Source organism: Chiloscyllium plagiosum, chromosome 25 (assembly GCF_004010195.1).
Source record: "Chiloscyllium plagiosum isolate BGI_BamShark_2017 chromosome 25, ASM401019v2, whole genome shotgun sequence".
Lineage (NCBI taxonomy): Eukaryota > Metazoa > Chordata > Chondrichthyes > Orectolobiformes > Hemiscylliidae > Chiloscyllium > Chiloscyllium plagiosum.
In genome coordinates this window covers 17,945,977-17,963,503 of record NC_057734.1, presented here as the reverse complement: position 1 = coordinate 17,963,503, position 17,527 = coordinate 17,945,977, and the positions used below count along the sequence as shown (strand labels likewise).

General features: G+C 41.1%; 1 protein-coding gene and 1 non-coding gene across 6 annotated transcripts in view; both read right to left on the bottom strand.

The window, feature by feature from the left end:
- ttc28 (tetratricopeptide repeat domain 28) overlaps positions 1–17,527 on the bottom strand; it is a 745,244-nt gene that overhangs the window by 247,499 nt on the left and 480,218 nt on the right. The gene's annotated exons all lie outside the window — the stretch shown is intronic.
- LOC122562902 lies at positions 2,412–2,517 on the bottom strand. The gene has a single exon (XR_006315443.1). It is a non-coding gene; the product is annotated as a U6 spliceosomal RNA (small nuclear RNA).

Sequence of the window (17,527 nt, the reverse complement as noted above, 5' to 3'; positions counted from 1 at the left end):
TGAGAGGGGAAAGATATAAAAGAGATCTAAGGGGCAACTTTTTCACGCAGAGGGTGGTACGTGTATGGAATGAGCTGCCAGAGGAAGTGGTGGAGTCTGGTACAATTGCAACATTTAAGAGGCATTTGGATGGACATATGAATAAGGAGGAGGAGAAAGTGTGGTCTGCAGATGCTGGAGATCAGAGCTGAAAATATGTTGCTGGAAAAGCGCAGCAGGTCAGGCAGCATCCAGGGAACAGGAGAATCGACGTTTCAGGCATAAGCCCTTCTTCAGATATGAATAAGAAGGGTTTGGAGGGATATGGGCCGGGTGCTGGCAGGTGGGACTAGATTAGGTTGGGATATCTGGTCGGCATGGACAGGTTGGACCGAAGGGTCTGTTTCCACGCTGTACATCTCTATGTCTCTATAAATAAGATTTCTGACAAGCTGGTCCTCTTTTCCCTAAGGAGGACACATGGGCAAGTCCTACTATGACACAGACGTGATGTTTCCACTTGCAAATGGGACCAGAATTAGAGGCTATAAGTGTAAGCTGGTTGCGAAGAACTACAATAAGGAAGAAATGTTTTTGCCAGAAAGTGGCCAGAGTGTAGAAATTAATTCAGCAGGACTTGATTGAAGCAAATAGTATGAATACATTTAGCCATAAATTAGTTTAAGTGCTTGAGGGCAAATGGAATGGATGAATTTACTAACAAGGTTTCAGTGAAACAGAGTCGAGGTGAGCCACCTTGAGAAAGTAGAGTACAAGTTCCTGATTAGGGCTGTTAATCTGGTCCAACTGAGGGCCCTGGTTGACAGATAAAAAGAGGAGCAACACTTTGGGTGCTGACTCTAAAGCTGTGCCAGAGTGAAGGACTTTCCATATCTGAATAAAGGGTGACTTGGTGACAGGATACTGGCCTCTGTAGAGTTATTTAATGGAGGATGATTACATGGAGTGCATTTACAAGCAGAAATCAGATGGACAACATGTCTATAATTTCCGTGTGGTAAACTCTATGTGTGAAATTTCGTCAAATCAAATTGCGGGTGAAATTATGTGTTTTCATTCTGTACCTCGTTCACTTGCCCTTAAGGTGGGTGGAGAAAGTGAGGACTGCAGATGCTGGAGATCAGAGCTGAAAATGTGTTGCTGGAAAAGCGCAGCCGGTCAGGCAGCATCCAAGGAACAGGAGAATCGACGTTTCGGGCATAAGCCCTTCTTCAGGAAAAGGTGGGTGGGTCATCTATGCTGACTTTTCAGGTGAAGAACCTTGCTGTCTCTTCCAATCAGGCAGTTCCGAAGGAACAAGCAGGATTTCTTCAGATGTGATGTTCCTAAGGCCGAAAGTCCAACCCAGCAAGAACTGCCTACCAATCAGAGGCTAGCAGTTTCCCACTTACCAATGCCATGGAGGAGGGTGTGGCTACTGTCCGAAGGGTAACTAAGATCATAAGGAACAAGGTATAAGGTGAGTGCTTTGTAGGGAGGAGAAAGGGATCTTGGTCTGGAGTCACAGTGAGAGGAGAGTAGGAGGCCCAAAAGAAAGGGCAAGAGGTGGCTCCCAGCAGGCATCTCCTGCCCTTTGCCTCTACCCTCATCAGGTACAGACTGTCTGTCATCAGGTGTGCCTCAACCTGTTAATCCCAGCAATGCTAAGAAGACGCCCTTAAGTAGTGATTTATTGACCACTTAAGAGCCTCAATTGTCAATGAAGCAACATGCATCTTCCCACCTAGAACGTAATCTCAGCGAAGGTTGGAAGGCAGTGTGTACAGAACCACCCTGCGAAATTTGGTTGCCTTGTCTCCTGAAGACCTGCTGCCTCTGGAAACAGAAGATTTCACACCACGTGAGTTTGGAATTGGCAGAACAAAACATGAGGAAGTTAAAAATTCAAAGTTAATACCGCAGAGAAAATCTTAAATGTACTTTACCACTGTTGGTTGAGTGGGTATTCAAGGAGATGGATTGGCATAGGTTTTAGATTTAGATTTAGATTTACATTAGATTAGATTCGATTTAGATTTAGATTTAGATTACTTAGTGTGGAAACAAGCCCTTCGGCCCAACAAGTCCACACCAACCCGCCGAAGCGCAACCCACCCATACCCCTACATTTACCCCTTTATCTAACACTACGGGCAATTTAGCATGGCCAATTCACCTAACCTGCACATCTTTGGACTGTGGGAGGAAACCGGAGCACCCGGAGGAAACCCACGCAGACATGGGGAGAAAGTGCAAACTCCACACAGTCAGTCACCTGAGTCGGGAATTGAACCCGGGTCTCTGGCGCTGTGAGGCAGCAGTGCTAACCACTGTGCCACCGTGCCGCCCACGGTGAGATCAGAATTATGAATGGATTTCAGTGGGTAAACAAAACGTTTGCTTGAATTGTTACGTAGAACAAGACTGCAAGCGTGGATATGGAACGCTTCACGAATTTTGCGTGTCATCCTTGCGCAGGGGCCATGCTAATCTTCTCTGTATCGTTCCAATTTTAGTATATGTGCTGCCAATGGTTTCCTGAAGAAGGGCCTGTGCCCGAAACGTCGAATCTCCTGTTCCCTGGATGCTGCCTGACCTGCTGTGCTGTTCCAGCAATAAAGTTTCAACGTAGAACAAGACAGCAAACTCAACATTATTACGAAGAACGATTGAAGACTTTTTTGTTCCCCGCCTAGTCTTAACATATTAGAGGGTTGTACTACTCTGTTATATTCGAATGCTTTATCAGATAGATATTAAGGCAGAGATTCCAATGTCACTTAAAAATGAAATGCAAAATTGGAAATGAATCATTTCTAGGATATAGGGAAGGGGCAGGGGAATGTGTTATACAAAATGGATATTATTGATTGAAGAATCATGGAATCCCTGCAGTGTGGAAATAAGCCCTTCGGCCCATCAAGTCCACACCGACCCTCCAAATAGCAACCTACCCAGACCCATTTCCCTACTCTATTATCCTGTATTTACCCTGACTAATGCACCTAACCTACACATCCCTGAACATGATGGGCAATTTAGCATGGCAAATTCACCTAACGTGCACATCTTTGGATTGTGAGGGGAAACCGGAGCACCCAGAGGAAATCCATGCAGACACAGGGAGAATGTACAACCTCCACACAGACAGTCACCCGAAGTTGGAATCAAACCTGGGTCCCAGCGCTCTGAGGCAGCAGAGCTAATCATTGAGTAACCGTGCTGCCAACTAATTGGAAAAGTTATTCTATGCTGCTTTCTCAAGATTTTCACCTGAATGTGGGACAGAGGTGGAATCAACCTCCTAGCAGATAGGTTAACAAAGGCAGAGGGCTAAAGCAAACTGAAATTGGTGAAGAGTATATTATTGCTTGACAAAATCTAACTGATAGAAAATGTAATTCTAACTGATAACATGTTTAAAACAGACTCATGCATTTCTTTTGATGGCTGATGAGGCAAATTGCTTTTATAAAAGGAAAAGTCTATAAGTGAGCCGACGCATACAACCCTGACTAACTGATCAAATGGTGGATATGACAGGAATAAGCAGATAAAGCCTTTCCCTTCCAAGGCAGGTCCAATGGGGCAGCTAAGGAGAAATTAACAAAATATGAAATTTTAAAGTGAAGAAAATACATTAATTAAAAAACATCCTCATAATCTGCAACATGTAGACGGAAGTCAGCAAGTTCATTTTTAAAATTATAATCTTGTCCAGGATTTTTGTTTTGGCTGGTGTGACACTGGCAGCTATACCCATACAGATAATCACCACTTTTAAATCTGGTCTTTCAGCAGCCTAAACCTATCTTCTCTTTGCCTCATGTTTTGACATACATAATTCTTAAATAGTTGTCTTGGAGGAGAACAGATTGTTTAGTGGGGTGAGGGGGTTGGTAGAATGGATCAAACTGCCTTTTGGGATCCCTGTAAGAAGAGAAGGCTGAGAAAATAATGTGATCACAATTGCACCAGTGGAATTTTACAATGCTGATTTATCAATTCCTTGATTGCCATGCTCAATAAATCCTTAAATGAGTTCAACCCCAAAATAACATCAGTGTAATAAATACTGATAATGCCCAAAATTCCTCATCAACCAATGTTAACAAACACTTATAAATATTTGAAGATAATCCTTCTAAAAAATTTTAAAATATATTTTTGGTTAGCCAAAGGTTATCCCGAGTTGAAAGCGACAAAATTCATATTAAAGAGTTTTGCTTTGGCTCATGTAAAGTGTAGGGTATTCCTCTTGGTGATATACCACACTTAGGTAAGTCAAATAAGGTCAACCATAGGTTGGCAACAACCAAGGTTGAAAAGTTTCTAAACATTTTCTGGATTTTAACAAGTTGAACTGTGCAAAGTCATTGAAGTTTTCACTTCGTGCCAGGAGACAGCCGTATGGGAAGAATCCGAACACAAAAGGTTCGAAATCTACTCCTTCAGACCCCATGAAATAAACTAGCTCAGAGGCCAACTATCAAAAGTGTTCCAGACTACTTATAATACTATGTACTTGGCTGACTTGGACATATAATTACTGAATCTGCCACTGAGAACTGATTAAATTCCCAATCTTCCATCACCAGGCATGTCAAGCTGAACTGAAAATGTGTTGCTGGAAAAGCGCAGCAGGTCAGGCAGCATCCAGGGAACAGAAGAATCGACGTTTCGGGCATAAGCCCTTCTTATGTCAAGCTGAACTCAACTTAATCCCAAGAGATGGGCTACCTTTCCAAACATTGATAGAAACAATTACAACAATGTTACTCGTGCTTATGGTAAATTGTATTTTTAAAAATGTATCAATAAAAGTTTCAGAGCTATTGAAATAAGATAAAACAAATAGTCAGTAAACAGACCAAGCTTGTTCTGCATGAAAAGTTTCATTGCCAATGGAGCTTTCCCTTCCATCCATTCAAAATTGCCTTGGAAAGAAAATGAACAATCTGTATTCAAAAGCCAAGAAACTGTGCCAGGTAACCATTTCAACGTTTTTTTATATGCATTCTGCACCCTTAATTAGGCTTTGAGCATTACAAGTGCGCAAACACTCTAGAGCGCAAAATGTAACCAGCCAGAAAATCGTGGACAGAGAGAACCATATTGAATTGGATCACTGTGCCAATTTTGCACCTTTTGTTACTGGCACTGATTTGTGAACTGACATTTATATGCTTGAAAAATAATCGTGTGACAGCAGAACCTGGAAATAATAAGAGTTTAAAAGATTGAAGAAATATACATGAAATTGTTTTGAACAGGAGTTGCAAAACGAAGAACAGATTCACCTCACATTTGCTGTATTGGCAGGGCCAAGGCACTTAATTACAGCAGCGTGTGTTGGCACTAAACACTGACCATCAAGGACTGAACTTCCTCCTTAGTTTTAAAAATGGTGTTGTAACCACCATTTTAACCTCATCACACTGAAGAGTTTTCTATAAATCCCTAGTATGTCTCCCCCTTCTATAGTATTCCTCATAACCTTTTTCCCCTCAGCAACAAGAAAGTATATACATTATCTTGCCTAATGGGCTGTTTCACTGCAAATGTCTTATATACTTCACTGTAACAGTTTCTGGGGAATCACTCCTCCCCTTCCTCTCAGCCCACCCTCCACCAAACTACCCATGTAATACTTTGTGTGCCTCATATTTCATAGGGCTGGATTGCAGCTACAAAGCTGGAGTCAGAAAGATAAACAGCGCTGAGTGCATGTGTGTGCAAGTGAGAGACAGAGAGCAAGAGCACGCGAGAGCGCGTGTGCATGAGCACACATGTGCCTGCCTGTGTACTACAGTATTGAATGTGTGCATGTGTATATGAGTCAAAATTAGAGTGGTGCTGGAAAAGCACAGCAGGTCAGGCAGCATCCAAGGAGCAGGAAAATCGACATTTCAGGCAAAAGCCCTTCATCAAAAAACCCTTTTCCTGCTCCTTGGATGCTGCCTGACCTGCTGTGCTTTTCCAGCACCACTCTAATCTTAAGCATCTGAAGTACACACTTCTTCCTGCATGGGTATATATCAGTTGTAGGATGGAGTAGGTCCAAAGTCACACAGCATCCATTATGGATATAGCACAGTGCAATGTGGAGATGAAAAACTTACTTTCTAATTATTTAATGTCTCTCTCACTCCTGCAGACCAGGATTCCCATTCATATAACTAATCCAAAGTTTTTAAATCTTAATCAGTTAATCTCTTGCAAAAAGTAACATGCCTCGATTCAGACCTGACATCAAATGCAGCTAATCTAGTTAGTCTATTTAAATTGTCTGCCAAACTGAGTTTCGCTCCCGCCGAACTAAATGAACTTTTGAAACTCAACTGAGTATCAATAATGGCATAATGATAGCCCTTCAGATAACATCAAAACAAAAACCATCCAACCTCCACGTTAATCAAAGCGGCGTAATGAAGGATTTCTTAAAAGAAAAGATCTAACAGTTGCATTTTTCATTAAAAAGTTTAAAGAGCAGGGTATTTATAAAACTTCATATCATATCAGTTAGTAGAGATCATCCAGTCTTCAAGGGCATTCATGTCTGTTCCATCAACTTGCAATTCCCAAACATAGGTTAAGATCCCTGAAGCTGCTAAAATAGCGTGTTTGAAATTCTAATCTTCCTTTCCTTCTGTTTATATCTCTTCTTGTACCTGAACTTACTATATTCACCCTCCTTCTTCAGTGTTGATCTGTTTCTTTGCTAATCCATAATTATCATTGGTTGTAGAGATGGAGAACTGATCCTGTCAAGAACCAAGGCTCTGTGTCAATTCCCTCATTTTATTATTGAGAATATACTCCAGTAAGTTGTACACAGAAGAATGGAGCCAGAGTGCAGAAACAGTTTAAATAATGGTGCAATCTTTGAGAAATACAACTGCAGCAAGATTTTAGTCATTGTTTCATGTTTTCTGACACAGAAATACTCTACACATAAATTGTCCAAACCTGCTGATTAGATTAGACGTCTGGATATTCTTATTCTGTACCACAAGCAATACTAACTAGAAGCAGTAATGGGTTAACTTAGCTCTATATTTGAAGAATATGACTCATTCGTTATTTTCACTGAACCATCAGGTTTCTTGTTGCCAATATTTTATATGCAGCTGCCCATAAACAACATGCAAAGGACTTTGTTACAAGGGTAACTAGAAGCTAATCACAGGGAAGAAGGGTAATTAAAAAATCATTTATTTCATTTTCTTAAAAACTACAAAGTCTATAAGCAGGATAAAATCACTTTTGATTTTTTTTCTGATGGATATTTTGCTCAATTTCAATTTACAAAGAAATAAAGCAAACACTCTATGCGGTGCCCGACTTTTGTGTGAACATTTCCACTGAATGACTCATGTATGAAGCTCAGTCAAAATTCAGCATTTTACATTAACACAACTCTCCGCAGGCAATGTGGGGCATGGAGGAATGATGAATATCAACATGGCATAATAGAGAAACCATCTGCAAACATGTTACATGTCCTTATTTAAGGAAGTTTGTTTCATGACTGTAAATGTTAATCATAGGTAACAACTCAAAATCATAATTTTTAATTTGGAAATCATTTATAATTTCCAAATTAAAAATTATGATTTTGCAATTATTCAAAATAAATATATATATACACAAGGTTCCTGTAACACACTAGGAAGTTAATAGCACAGCTTATGGACTGGGTGAATGTGTGTCTAGGAAACCAACTACATCATTCAATAAGGACAGGTTGATAATCTCATCGCAAACAATACCTTTGCCACTGTGCTACTCATAGCAACTCATAGGAGAGACTAGCCTTGAATGTCCTACACTTTTACAATCAAGCAATTAGTCAGCTCAAACTGTCAAGAAACTTGTGCTTCGAACATTTTGCCATGAATGCAGGATTCCTCGAGTCCCTGGAAGTTTCCTGCTTTTCCTGGTCCTTGAACCCAGGGAATGTTTGGCCAGGATAAAGCAGTTCTGAAGAAGGGTCGTATCAGACTTGAAACGTTAACTCTGCTTACCGCTCCAAAAATGCTGCCAGACCAGGAGACTTTCTATAGCACTTTGTTTTTATTTCAGATGCTCAGCATCTACAGTATTTTGCTTTCATTTAGTAAAGTACACGGATTTTGCTACCCAGTCACTCATTCAGATGGAAGTGAGCAGTTTGAAAGATAAAGTCTCCAAGCTTTAATCAATAAACTCTGTCTTGCATAGACTTTTCTTTCCAATCATTACTCCCCCTCTAAGCTATGCATATTGAGATTTTCACTTTTTTTGATTCATTCATGGGACATCGAGACATAGAGTCATAGAGATGTACAGCGCGGAAACAGACCCTTCGGTCCAACCCGTCCATGCCGACCAGATATCCCAACCCAATCTAGTCCCACCTGCCAGCACCTGGCCCATATCCCTCCAAATCCTTCCTATTCATATACCTATCCAAATGCCTCTTAAATGTTGCAATTGTACCAGCCTCCACCACTTCCTCTGGCAGCTCATTCCATACACGTACCACCCTCTGCGTGAAAAAGTTGCCCTTTAGGTCTCTCTCAAATTTTTCTCCTCTCACCCTAAACCTATGCCCTCTAGTTCTGGACCCCACCACCCCAGGGAAAAGACATTCTCTATTTACCCTATCCATACCCCTCATGGTTTTATAAACCTGTATAAGGTCACCCCTCAGCCTCCGACGGTCCAGGGAAACAGCCCCAGCCTGTTCAGCCTCTCCCCATAGCTCAAATCCTCCAACCCTAGCAACATCCTTGTAAATCTTTTCTGAACCCTTTCAAGTTTCATAACATCCTTCCGATAGGAAGGCAACCAATATTCCAAATGTGACCTAACCAATGTCCTGTGCAGCCGCAACATGACCTGCCAACTCCTGTACTCAATACTCTGACCAATAAAGGAAAGCATTCCAAATGCAGAGTGACTTTTCTCACATAATCTTCTACTCTCCACCTCATTGATTTTGCAACCAAGCTCCAGGGTTTCATAGGGAGTTAGATGGACGGAGAAGTACAGTGCTCACCTCACAATGCCGAAATTTCTCGCATATTTGGAGCCCAGCTGCACACCACTTTCAACCCTGAAAGCCCAAAACTGCCCCTCATACAGTCGTGCTCAATCTCTATCACTGAGAACATGGCCCAGAGGAAAGAAAAGCTTGCTCTCTTCTCACTGCAAATTACCTGGAGGTCATAATCGACAAAATGGTAGAAAAACAGGCAGTACTTCCTGTGGATCACCACAGCAGACCACACCACTAGACCAATCCTGCCTAACCCCAGAACGTAGCACAGGTAAATGCTATCTCCCAATCAAAACGGGGATGCCTAGAGGTGCAGGAAGGTCTAAGGTATTCTGCAAGAGTTAAGTGCTACTGTCTTCCTTCTGCTACACCCACAGGCCTCCAAATCTGCCAGTGCACAAGGTTCTCACCCTGGCTCACATACTATAATTCTCTGTACTGCAATCATTCTGTCCATCTGATGGCTCCCAAACACTGCAACCTCCCAAACTCCTAATTCTTGCTACTTTCTGTGGTTCCTACTCACTCACTGGGGACACCAACTCTCCTGCTCTTTCATCCACTTCTGAAATAGTCAACCCTCCCTTTGTCTCATTGAAGGAAACAACGGCCCAATCCCTCTGACTGATGCCTGAACAAAACTTGACTGATTTACTTGTAATCCTTTGAATGGTTGAACTTGATTGCAGGACTGAAGGAGTTGTTCAATATTTAAATCTGTGAATATAATATTCAGTTCATTGTTACTGTTCATCCACTTAAGTTTTGTTTTTAGTGACAAAGAGCCAGAAATAAAACTTTTATCAAGAAAAATCCATTTGCAACGTTCATTCGTTGTCAAATATCTTTGACACAGTACTCAAAAGTTACCACGCAATTTTGTTTAAATGAGTTCAATTCAGAAGCATGGTCCAAGCTTTAGTTATGTCACAATCCTTCCATCAGTGCTGCTGTTTATGTTTTAATCATTTAGCTTTTGCTGTTTGTTTATGAGTGAAATGAACGCAGTTGTTATAAGCATTTCAAAAATTACAATGTTTAAACAATGACAAACCATAAAGCAAAAGGTCTCCTGTGTCTCACAACAAAACAGTCAACTGTGTGTTGGATATACCTTTCCCCCCCAGGAAACTTATATTCCAGAAGTTGAAAAGTTCATGCTTCCCATTTTATTCAGAAATCTGGTTTCTTTCATGCACTGCTCTTAAAAAGTGTTTCCTAAAGACATCAATTCCTGGCCCATTCTTTGAATGCCCAGTCCTGTTGCTAATTACATTCTGGGAGCTATAGACAGTCTTACATATTGAGACATAGGCTGTCAGCGTTTTCAATGTCTTAGGTCAATACAGTGACTGCTTTTGGAACTCCTTGAATTAGAGGATAAACTGTCAATTAGAAAGGCACAAATTAATTATGGATACTTAGCATTGTTTTGTTAACGGAAGGTTGTGTCTTTCTAACAACTGAATTTTTGGGGAATTAACTAAGAGGATTAATGAGGATAGCGCAGTGGATGTTGTGTACGTGCATTTTAGTCAGGCATTTGACCAGCATACTCGGCAGACTGGTCAGAAAAGTAAAATCCTTTGGGATACATGGCAGCATGATGAATGGGCTCCAAAATGAACTCAGTGACAGTAAACAAAGGGAACTGGCAATAGAGATTTTCGTAAATGGAATTTCCAGGACTCAGTTTGAATCGTCTTGGTGTTTGTTGTATATATTAATGATTTGCAATTAAATGTAGGAGGCATGGTTGGGAAATTTGCAGGTGACACAAACATTGGTGACGTAATTTGCAGTGAAGGGGTGAACTGTTGACTCCATAACCAATAGTTTGGTTGAGTGGGCAGACAACTGACAATTGAAATTCAATGCAGAGAGATGTAAGGGAGGGCAAAAAAAGCTTGGGAAAGTGCCGTAAACAGTAAGATTTTGAGAGGGGAGAAGATATGAGAGTGTCTCTCCATAGGTCCTTGAAGGTGCAATAAAATGTGAGTAAGGTTGTTGAGAAAGCACATGGAATGTTCTTCTTTGTTGGAACAGGTACAAAATAGAAAAAAGGAGGAATGTACTGCTGGAAATTGTATAAAATGGTTAGGTCACAGCCAGAACATTGTAGTGAGCAGAACTGTCCCCAATATAAGAAGAATGTAATTGCTCTGGAGACAGTACAAAGCAAATTTGCAAAAATGTTGCCAGGGTTTGAAAATTGTAGCTATGAGGAATCATTAGATAGGCTAGGGCTGTTTTTCATTGACGAGAAGGCTGAAGGATGACTTAAATAACGTGTGCAAAATAATGAGGGCCGAGATAAAGTAGCCAGAAAAGAGTTGCTTTCCATATTGAAGAGGTCAAGTACAAGGGGCTGTGGACTTTAGGTGATTGGAAGAAGGATGAGAAGAAACAGAAAACTTTGTTACCCAGAGTTCTGGAGGTCTGGAATTTGCTACCTGGCCTGATGAAGGCTCAACTCCCAGCCCGTTTACAAGGTACCATGATCTGACCCTGAAGAGCTGCTACACTCTAGTATTAGAGATGGAATTAGAATGAACGGTTTCGGTTTTTGTTTTCTTGTTCAGCCAAAGTAGACAAAGTCGGCTGAATGGTCTCTTTCTGTGCTGTAATATTTCTTCAGTTTTATAGTTGTAAACCACTGGGTTGTTAGAGAGAGAAGGCCTCTGGTTGAAAATGTTACTTAAGACAACTGAAATCCCAGATACCATGGTATAGATACATTTTATTGTTCTGTTGTGACATTGCTTCAGTGAGAAGCAGACCACAGTTCTGTTATTCTTTCTACTTCCCTCAGCATTACTTGTGGTTAAAGATGGTACTGCAAACACTTTGATCATCACACATCTATTTTATGTAAAACAGGGTTAAGCAGAGTTCACAGTTTGCTATCTCACATCAAATATATCTGAATCAGAATGAACAAACATTTCAAACTATTGCAAAAGAAAATGAATTGGATAGTCCACCATTAACAGCCTTTCAGTGCTGAGGAAGCAGATCCTATTGAACAAAACACTTACATGCTGGAAATTAACTATAAAATTTCTCAGACAGGAGTGACAAAAAGATAAACTTGCTGATAAACAGCCTGGTTCTATGCTCGCATTAGTTTTGTGCTTTGAGAGTTGCAGCCAGGGGAGCTTGGACCAGAAAGAGCTACAGACAACAATCTACAGATCACTGCTTTTTGTTTTCTCAGAAGGGAGGAATCCATCGTCAGCACAGTGCTGTGTATGCCTCTCAGGTAACCTTGTGTCAAAAGGGTATCAAGAAGAAATACTGTGGTATATCTGAATGAACTGAATGTATCTACATTGCTAATCAAACTGGAGATGTACTGCCCTTGGAATAAAGTGAAAAATCTGATTTTCCTAGGTCACTTTGATAACTTCCTAAACAGGACAATGGGCAAATAAATCATTATCCCCAATAGAGGTGTCAGGTTTATTCTCTGCTCTTGCATTTACTTCTGCATCTGTTAGCAGATATACTGTGCTCAGCAATCTGGAGGACATTGCCATCATTATTACTAGCATTGCTCACACCATGACCCACAGTAGCTCAATCCATCCATTCACGAATGGTAAAGCAACATAAAACAACAGGACAGAGGAAGCAAACAAACCACTGAAGCAGTCGGTGATGGAGATGATCACATTGTGAGGGGTAGTCTTCAATGGCATCGCTTTGATGCATCGGTTTAAAGCTACTGAAAATAAAATCTAAATCTTCCTGGACAATTTTGTTTGAACAATTTTTCTTTTGCGGTTATCTAAATGAATAAATACATACCCACAAAATCTCTGTGTAAGTATTTATGCATGAAGCACTTTTCTCTTGTAAAATTTACTAACTGATAGTAGCATTGATCGTGAAAGTACAATATGTAATGAAACCTGGCACTTTATTCCCTACAGGACACATAACGATGTCTGGCTAAGTGCTATAAAAAGGTTTTCTTCGGATTGTAACCATTTCTTCTTGCTGATCTATCGATGTAAGTGTGCTTGTGAGATTTATGACTGTGGCATATTTCTCTTTTCCAGCACTTTAAGAAAATTGTAGTAAAAATCTGTGCTATAATTTTGAATTAGAACAGAGTCATCAGATGACAGAACCAGGCAGTGCAATTCTCTCAGCATAAGCACCACAGTGCAGGAAATAAATACGTTTATGACAAATTACAGACTGACACAGGTTTTTACAGCTGGAGAGTGAATCCGTAAGCTGAGAGACTATAAGAGAAGGAGCAAAGAGGAGGGAAAAGAACAACACAACAGCTAAATGGATACATAAAGCAGAAAACCCATTTCTTTCTCTTCAACTTCTAATTTGGCCGCTAGGCATTGTCCAGTTCTCTCCCATGCATGAACCAGTCTGGGAGGTAAGCATTTTATTGGTCAGGAGAGGAGGGGGATGGGGGTGGGGTCACTAAAATGCTGTGAAGCAACAGCATGGGGGCTCTCCAATGCAACCTTAGCTGGGCCACTGGTATCTGATAACAGAGCATGCTGCACTGTGTGGCAATAGCCATCCAGCAGTGCTACTTTGGAATGCCTACAAAGACCAAGAGAGGACAACAAAACAAAATAAATAAGGAGGGAGAAGATTAAATAGGAGGGTAAGCTAGCCAGTAATATAAAAAAAGATTGCAAGAGTTTCTTTAGATATATAAAGGGCAAAAGCGAGGCAAAACTGGACACTGGACCACTGGAAGATCAGATAGACTGCACACCAGAGTTCTGATGCAGATAGTTGAAGAGATAGTGGAGGCGTTAGTGTCGATCTTTTAGGAATCACTGGAGTCAGGGAGGGGCCCAGAAGTCTGGAAAATTGTTGATGTAACACCCCTGTTTAAGAAGGGACTGAGGCAAAAGATGGGAAATTACAGGCTGATTAGTCTGACTGCAACTGTTGGTAAGATTTTGGAGTCCATTGTGAAGGATGAGATTTCTGAATACTTGAAAGTGCAACATAAAATACAATGAAGTCAGCATGGTTTCATCAAGGGGAGGCCATGCCTGACAAATCTGTTAGCATTCTTTCAGGAGATAATGAGCAGGTTAGACCAAGAAGAACCAATGGATGTTACCCACCAGGACTTCCAAAAGGCCTATGACAGGCTACTGCACAGGAGCAGGCTGCTGAGCAAGATAAGGACCCATGGTTTTAGAAGCAAGGTATGAGTATGGATAGAAGATTGGCTGTCTGGCAGAAACCAGAGAGTGGGGATAAAAGAGTCAGTGTTGTGACACAACTTTTTAGTTTATATATTATTGCTTAAAGAAAGAAATGAGGGCATTCTGGCTAATTTTCATATTTTACGATGCAAAGATAGGTAGAGGGACAGAACATATTTAAGAACATAAGAACTAGGAGCAGGAGTAGGCTGTCTGGCCCTTCGAGCATGCTCCACCATTCAATAAGGTTGTAGCTGATCTTTTTGTGGACTCAGCTCCACTTACTCACCCTCTCATTGTAACCCTTAATTCCTTTATTGTTCAAAAAAATCTATCTTAGCTTCAAAACTGTTTACTGAAGTAGTGTCAACTATGTCAATTGGCAGGGAATTCCACAGATTCACAACCCTCTGAGTTCCTTCTCAAGTTAGTCCTAAACCTGCTCCCTCTAATCTTGAGGCTATGCCCTCATGTCCTAGTTTCACCTGCCAGTGGAAACACACTCTCTACTCTATTTTATTTATTCCCTTCATAATTTTGTATATTACTATAAGATCCTCCCTCATTCTTCTAAATTCCAAAGATTGTAATCCCAGTCTACTCAGTCTCTCCTCATAAGTCACCTCTCTCAAACTCTGGAATCAACTTAGTGAACCTCCTCTGCACCCCCTCCAGTGTCAGTGCATCCTTTCTCAAGTAAGGAGACCAAAACTGCACACAGTACTCCAGGTATGGCCTTACCAGAATCATATACAGCTGCAATATAACCTCCCTGCTTTTAAACTCAATCCCTTTAACAATGAAGGGCAAAATTTCATTTGCCTTCCTAATTGTTTGTTGTACCTGCAGACCAACCTTCGGTGATTCATGCATATGGACACCCAGGTCCCTCTGCATAGTAGCATGCTGCAACTTCTTACCATTATAGTAATGATCCTTTTTACTGTTACTCCTACTAGAAAGGATGACTTCACATTCATTAACATTGTAAACCACCTGCCAGACCTTTGCCCACTCACTTAAAGTATCTATGTTTCTCTGCAAAGTTCCACAGGCCTCTGCATACTTTGCTCTGCCACTCATCTTTGTGGCATCTGCAAACTTTGACACACTACACATGGTCCCCAACTTCAAATCATCTCTGTAAATTGTGAATAATTACAGTCCCAACGCTAATCCCTGAGGTACACCACTAGTTACTGATTGCCAACCAGAATAGCACGCATTCATCCCCACTCTTTGCTTCCTGTTAGTCAACCAATCCTTTATCCACGCTAATACTTTACCCTAACATCATGCATCTTTACCTTATGCAGCAGCCTCTTGTGCAGCATCTTGTCGAATGCCTCTTAGAAATCTAGATACACCATATCTACTGGGTCCCCACTGTCCACTGTGCTTGTAATGTCTTCATAGAATTCCAAAAGATTAGTTAAGTATGACCTAACTTTCATGATCCCATACTGCATCAGCCCAATGGGACAATTTCAATGTAGATGCCTTGTTAGTTCTTCCTTGATAATAGACTCAAGCATCTTCTCCACTACAGAAGTTAAGCAGACCGGTCTATAATTCGCCATATTTTGTTTACCACTCTTTTTAAACAGTGGCATCACACTTGCCGTTTTCCAATCTACTGGAACTGCACCAGAGTCCAGCGAATTTTGGAAAATTACCACAAATGCACTCACTATTTCTCCCATCATCTCTTTTAGTACCCTGGGATGCACTCCATCTGGGCCAGGAGACCTGTCTATCCTTATCTCCATTAGCTTGCCCAACACTACCTCTTCCTTTGTCTCTTTGTCAGATAGTGTTGAGGAGGCATATTGGGAGACTTCAATATGCAGGTGGACTGGGTAAATAATGTTGTTAGTGGATCTAAAGAAAGGGAATTCATGGAATGCTTACAGGATGGCTTTTTGGAACAGCTTGTCATGGAGCCCACAAGAGAGCAGGCTATTCTGGACCTAGTGCTTTGCAATGAACCAGACTCTATAAAAGATCTTAAAGTAAGGGAACCCTTAGGAAGTAGCGACCATAATATGATAGAGTTCAGTCTGAAGTTTGAAAGGGAGAAGGCAAAATTGGATGTAATGGTGTTACAGTTGAATAAAGGTAATTATGAGGGCATGAGAGAGGAACTGACTAAAATAAACTGGAACCAGAGGCTAACCGGGAAGACAGTAGAGCAAAAATGGCAGGAGTTTATAGGTATAATTGAGGACACTGTACAGAGGTTCATTCCCAAGAAAAGAAAGATTAACCGGGGAGGGATTAGACAACCTTGGCTGACAAAGGAAGTCAGGAAATGTATTAAAGAAAAAAGAGATCCTATAAAGTGGCTAAGAACAGTGGGAAAGCAGAAGATTGGGAGGGATACAAAAGCAAACAGAGGATAACAAAGAGTGTAATAAGAAAGGAGAGGATCAAATATGAAGGAAGGCTAGCCAGTAATATTAGAAATAATAGTAAAAGTTTCTTTCAGTACATAAGAAACAAACAACAGGCAAAAGTAGACATTGGGCCACTTCAAACTGATGCAGGAAGCCTAGTGATGGGAGATAAGGAAATAGCAGGAGAACTTAACAAGTACTTTGCATCAGTTTTCACAGTGGAAGACATGAGCAATATCCCAAAAATTAAAGGGTGTCACGAGGCTGAGTTGAGTATGGTTGCCATTACGAAAGAGATAGTGCTAGAAAAGTTAAAAAGTCTTAAAATTGATAAATCTCCTGGCCCCGATGGGATACACCCTAGAGTTCTGAGAGAGGTGGCTGAGGAAATAGCAGAGGCATTGATTGCGATCTTTCAAGAGTCACTGGAGTCAGGAAAGATCCCGGATGATTGGAAGATGGCTGTTGTAACCCCCTTGTTCAAGAAAGGATCAAGGCAAAAGATGGAAAATTATAGGCCAATCAGCTTAACCTCGGTTGTTGGTAAAATTCTAGAATCCATCATTAAGGATGAGGTTTCTAAATTCTTGGAAGAGCAGAGTCTGATTAGAACAAGTCAACATGGATTTAGTAAAGGGAGATCATGCCTGACAAACCTGTTGGAATTTTTTGAAGAGGTAACAAGTAGGTTAGACCAGGGAAACCCAGTGGATGTGGTCTATCTAGACTTTCAAAAGACCTTTGATAAGGTGCCACACGGGAGGCTGCTGAGCAAGGTGAGGGCCCATGGTGTTCGAGGTGAGCTGCTGGGATGGACTGAGGATTGGCTGTCTAACAGAAGGCAGAGAGTGGGGATAAAAGGTCCTTTTTCAGAATGGCAGCCGGTGACAAGCGGTGTCCCACAGGGTTCA